The sequence below is a fragment of the Clupea harengus genome, chromosome 18 (genome assembly GCF_900700415.2).
Source record: "Clupea harengus chromosome 18, Ch_v2.0.2, whole genome shotgun sequence".
Classification (NCBI taxonomy): domain Eukaryota; kingdom Metazoa; phylum Chordata; class Actinopteri; order Clupeiformes; family Clupeidae; genus Clupea; species Clupea harengus.
In genome coordinates, this window is record NC_045169.1 from 25109959 (window position 1) to 25115997 (window position 6039).

Consider the following 6039-nt stretch of genomic DNA (forward strand, 5'->3'; position numbering starts at 1 on the left):
TCTTCATGACACCTTATGCTACATATGCCCTCGACATAGCAAACCTGTCTCTGTCATGGTTTTCATAATTTTTTGGGGAAAATCGTCAGTAGCAATCTATAACACAATTATATGCTTATCCTACATAAACTATAGAAACAATACAAAAAAAATATTCAATCTTTATTTATCAATATTTTATTTTTTATTTTTGTCATATACAGATATGCAATGATGATTGCTGGGTAAAATGCATCTTGTTGTCTAATGTCAAGTCTCTATTTGATCATGTGATGAGACGATACGATATAGCTAGTTCAGAAGCGAAATCTGAACGTCAAGACCGACAAGCTGACCAAGCACAGCCAAAGGCACAGCACACCTGCAAGCCGAACTACGCCTTTCAAACATAAAAGTGGTGATGCATGATTTGCTTTTCTAATGGACAGGGTAGCCAGCCCATTCAGCCTCTCCTGCCCCAAGCTGCCTCTCAGGTAGGTCTTTCAAATTGAAAAAGGATCACTCGGCTGTTGCCCTGTCACATGTAATGTCAGAAACAATAGCAGGGCAGTGCACACCTCAACGAAGGTGGATGTTACGGAGTAGACTTTGACCTGTCTACTTCCCCAATACAATAGCCGAAGTACAGTATCTAATTCGACCGTTAAATCGAAAACATTGTTGGTAAAATATAAATATATTTTTGACATGTCCAGGCCCAGGGGCTCATGGTTTCATAATCCGTCCAGGACTGTAACACATACAAAACACACACAAATTACATTGATAAACTAGACTAGAACTCCACACCAGAATGCATGTTTTCTTTTTTGCTGTTTTATTGTCATGAAAACAAATGTGTTTCTCAGAGGATCTGGAAGTGTCATACCAGTGGTGTAGAATAAAAGTGGCCAAAAGCAGAAGACTTTGAGCAGAAGGCCAGTCAGGTGAAGCCCATCTGCCTCTGTCTGACATGAGGGATTCAGGCCTCCTCTTCTCCACCCCAACCATACAGAAGACAAACACCTTCCTTTCATCAGAGCTGTAGAAGTATGAATATATCCACTGCTATAGTGACATATTCACAAATCAGCTGTTGTTAGAGTCTGATATGATCATCTGCATGTATAAATGTTATGACAGTAGAGGGTACCTCTAGTACCTCTAGTGCAATGCAACCCTCACTAATAACTCTCAAACACTTCCTCTGTCATTCACATTCATGGGTATTTGTGATTTCTCCTCTTTCAGTTAATTCTTCTGCATGGCTTCTAGAGATTAAAATAAATTAACTTTTAGAGGCTGACACTCACTTGAGAAAATAAGAGATAGTCTGTTGAATCTTTGTCCCCAACGTTATGCCTGTCATGCATCTAACTAATCAGTTAGTCAAACAAAAAAACAAACAGAAAAACAAATAAATACTTACATATGTGCACACTCTCTCTCACTTTCTGTACAACTACAATCCTCCCATGTTCTGTGTGTGTGCGTGGGGGCGGGGTGTGAGGGTGTGGAGGTGCGGCTTGTCTCTTGTGCTTCTCTTTCTCTTGCATCACACCCAATGATCTCAATCACTCAGTAACTGGAAGGCACACAGTATGGAGCTCTCTCCTCTAGGCCTGCTGTTCGGTGAGTTATGCCTGTTTGTGTGTGGGTTCTGGAAGTTTCTCTGTACTTTTCTCTGTATGAGTGTGCATATGTAGGCCTAGTTAGACTACATCATATGTTTCTTCTCTGAACATCTCACAGTCTTACAGTCTGACATCAGGCATTTGCTTATAATCAAATATGCAGTATTACTAAACAAACAACAGTCATGGACATGGACAGTACACAAACAACAGTATACATATTACAAAACAAAAGTATTACCCTCTTCTTTACCGTGTGGTTCTAAGTGTAAAGGTCAGAAAGAATGCATATCTGTAGTGTTTGGGAATTTAAAGTAGCCCACTGCAGACATGACTTTCTACAGTCTCTAAAGGTGTGAGCACAAACACCTGTGGATGTGCCTGCATTTGGATGTGTGCATGCATATGTTCTTTTCAGTGTCTGTGCTGTAAAGAAAGTGCATGAAAGTGCAAGAAGTAAAATGTGTCTGTATTTTTTCTGTCATTGAAATGTTACACTTTCATACAGATATCCTTTTCTTTTATTGTTTCAAGGCTCTTTAACTTGTTTTTGTATGTCATATATATGATCACAGTGATTACTGTAAGAAGAGTTTGCCTGAATCTGAATGTTTAATGCATGATCTGCATGAGAATCTTCCAGTGCTAATATTAGAATTCTAGTAAGAAGACAGGAAGAATGGTTTCAACCACAAGTCACATGTCTGCAAACGATTTCTGTCATGTCTGGATGCCTGTTAGAAATGCTGTTTCGGTCTTTTGCTGTACCTATCTGTGTCATGCCTGTACAAAGGCAAGTTGCTATCAGACATGAAACTCAATATGACTAAAGTGACTGGCCATACTGGTCAAGAACACTAACATGTAGGAATCACCAAACATTCTGCTGTTGACTACAACTCTTTATGCAGAATTTATACATAACTTTAGACATTCAGAAAGAGTGTGACTGCATGTAATTGGGCATATCTGTATAGCACAGAGATGAGCGGTAAGAGTCCTGCTACTGTGTCCCTGATGGAGATAGATGAGTCTCTTGTGTGTGTTGTTTAAGAACAGCACACCCTAGTGGTGAGAAACAATACATGGTTAGTTGAATGGACAGTCAGGCTTAGTTGTTGCTGCTCTTACTTGCCTGTAGTTGTTCTGCTCTTGGACTCTGGTTTTCAGAACTGATCAAACTGCACACAGATTCAGCATTATAGCATATTCTCAAAACTGGCACTAATTTATATGTGTTGTATTCTAAGCATAGACATATGGGAAATATAAGATATGAAAATGCACAGTTCTGGCATGTGTTCTGAGAGACTTTGTATAGGGTCCCTTTCAAATTCACAGTGATACTGAATGAAGTAATATAATATCTGATATTTAGTGTTATTTTCAAGTGTAAGCACAGTGCCCTCTCTTTCTCTTTGTCAGCACGTGCGTTCATGTGTGTGCCTGTAAACATCTTTTTGTGTGACTGAGCAAGTGATAATACATTGCTAAAGGTACTGCATGGTAGTTTGGAAACAAACTGATTGATCATGCCCTACTGATCTGATTGATCACGCCTTACTGATATGATTGATCACACCTTACTGATCTGATTGATTTGACCTTACTGATTTGATTGATCTTGCCCTACTGATCTGATTGATCTTGCCTTACTGATCTGATTACTGTATTCTTGATTCTATAGCATGTAGGTGTTGTATCAGAACTTGTAAACACAGTAATGTAACTGATAGAATTGCCACTCAAAAGAAGAAGATGCAAACTTAGCTGGTTGCAGTATATAAAGAAAAACCAAGACATGCAAAGTGATTGCCTTCAATATCAGCAGTATTTAGGGGCGAAAAAGCAAGTTTTGTTTTTGATGTTTCACCTGTAGTCTTAAATTACAGGATTAATTAGTTAATTTTTTTAACGCATTTAACGCATGCGCAAAATGAGCTTCCAATATACGCACAATTCCGCCCAATCTTCATTAGTCGCCGCTGTAATGGGAAGTTCGTGTTTAAAAAAAACAAAGATGGAACATTCAATAAAACCAAAGTGAACACTGCGGGAAAGTACCACCTCAACGCGATGCACGTAGGCCCCTCATTAAGTTTGATTGTGACAAGTTGACTAGCACAGTTGCCAAATGGATTGCAAAAATCTGTAGACCGATTAATATTGTTGAGGACGAGGGGTTCACCGAAGTTTTGCGAGTGGCAATGCATCAAAGCACGGCAAAGACGCACAATAATGACAAAAATCTACGAGCTGTATGAAGCTGAAAAGAAAAAAAAGGAAAATGACTTGGCTGCTACGAAACATCAGGCGGATCAGGGGATCACTGGACCTCTGTGAGTAACGATAACTACCTGGGTGTAACTGCACATCTAATCACTGACGAATGGAAGTTAAAGTCGTTTACACTAACGTGCATGAAAACAGAAGAGCACCACTTTGCAGAGGCATGTGCACAACAGTTCTAAACTGTTGCAAGAAACTGGGCAATTGAAGACAAAACGACCACTATAGGGACAGACAGTGCACGTAATATGATAGCCGCGGCTAGACTACTGTAAAAGGGCATTTAGAGGCATTAGATTGTGTCATGGTGTGGTTAATGGTTGTTTGACAAAAAAGAGAAACATTTTCAACCATCCTATAAAAACAATGGCTAAGAAGCCCAAATAATTTCTGTTTGATTTAAAAATGTTTTATTCAACCATACAATGGCTAAGAAGCCCAAATTCTGTTTAGGATGAAGATTATATTAATGTTCCATATGGAATAGCAAAGAGAACTGCTAAAGAACTGCTGAGTCGCAGCACCATTGTTTTTTTATGAATAAAAAAAGAAAACATGTTAAATGTATATATCCGTCTTTTGTCATAAATCTTTTTGTTCTCACAAAAATATACCAAGAAAATCAGTAATACCGGTATGTGATTAATCAAGATTAATCCACAGAAACCTGTGATTAATTTGATAATTTTTTTTAATTCACAGCCCTAATAATAAGATGATTATCCAATCAACCAATTTCTTTCCAAATGAGGCGTGTCACACTGTCCCTTGGTCCAGGCGCTCTCATTCACTTCTGTTCATAGATGGAAAATGAGCTGCTGCCAGTTAGGTTGTGCGTGGCACATTCTATGGTGGCACAACTTTCTTGAGTGTGTGTACCATAAACGAGAATCCTGTGGGCCCCTGGTCATAATGGTGTGTTCACTAAACCTCAGCCACTGATGATAGGTAAGCCTTCAAATCTTAATTTCCTAGCTTTAAAGCAACACTATGCAACAATTTGACACTTTTTGAGGTATGGTTTTATACTCAACCAGTTTTGGTACCATCCTCAAATTCATTTTGATAGCATATGGTCAGATAAACACCTGTGACTTTCCCACTAGCCATCCAGGATATGCCTTATGTAGTTCTGTGTTCGAGGCTGGAGCATCCTGCAAAAAATGGAAGAAAAGCTTTCACACGCATGACATTGCCAGCTATACTGCCAAAAGTTAGTGTGTAGGCAAGCTTCTATCAGTGTCAGCTGGGCTGTTGGTGGTGTCTTTGTCTCACTATTTACAGTTGTACTTATTTGTTTGGGTTTTACATTAAATCCAGTTTGACTAAGACTTATAGCATTTAAGCTTTTTTTATTGGCTTATGTGTCTAGTAGTAGTAGAACTTGGTAGTTTGCACACATGGTAATGTTTCACTTTCAAGTGAAAGTATAGCCGATACAATCGCTTTTCAAAGGAAGCAGGTGCAAAATTTGCTGGGTGCAGAATATAAATGCTTGCAGAAAAAATAAACAAAGACATTCAAAGGGTGTAAGGGTGGAAACAGATTACACTTAGGGAAATAATGATGTCTAATTTAAATTAGGCTAATTTCTTTAGCTTCAATGGGTAATCAATTGGATTCTCCAGTATTTGTCTATGATGTCTGTGTTCACTACGCATATACAGCTTCAATCTGTGCTCTATGAACGTAATGCCTTTGGTCAGAGATGTGTGAGTCATTGGCACTGATAGATGATATGGTGAAACACAAAGGAAGGATATTTATGATCACTTGGCTTTGTTTTGGAACAGACATGTGGCTTTTGACTTGTTGAAGTTGTAGAGTATTTGATGCTTGTGCTTAAATGGTTCTCTGTATGGAATGAGGATCTCTTTGTGTCTTTGTGTTCCAGTGCTGAGCTTGTATTCCTACTCTGGACATGCTGAAGGTGAGATACATTCATGTTAGTCAAATGCTTTGCAACACATTACAATGAGTATGTATTCACACTTTTTTTGCTTTGCAAAATAAATGTATTCTTTTAAATTAGAATTTAGATAATGGGTTGAATTTGATCTGACTGCAGTCACATATTTGCCCCTGACACATGTAGATTGCAAATCCAGTTTAGGGGGAACAGACTCTGTACACTTTG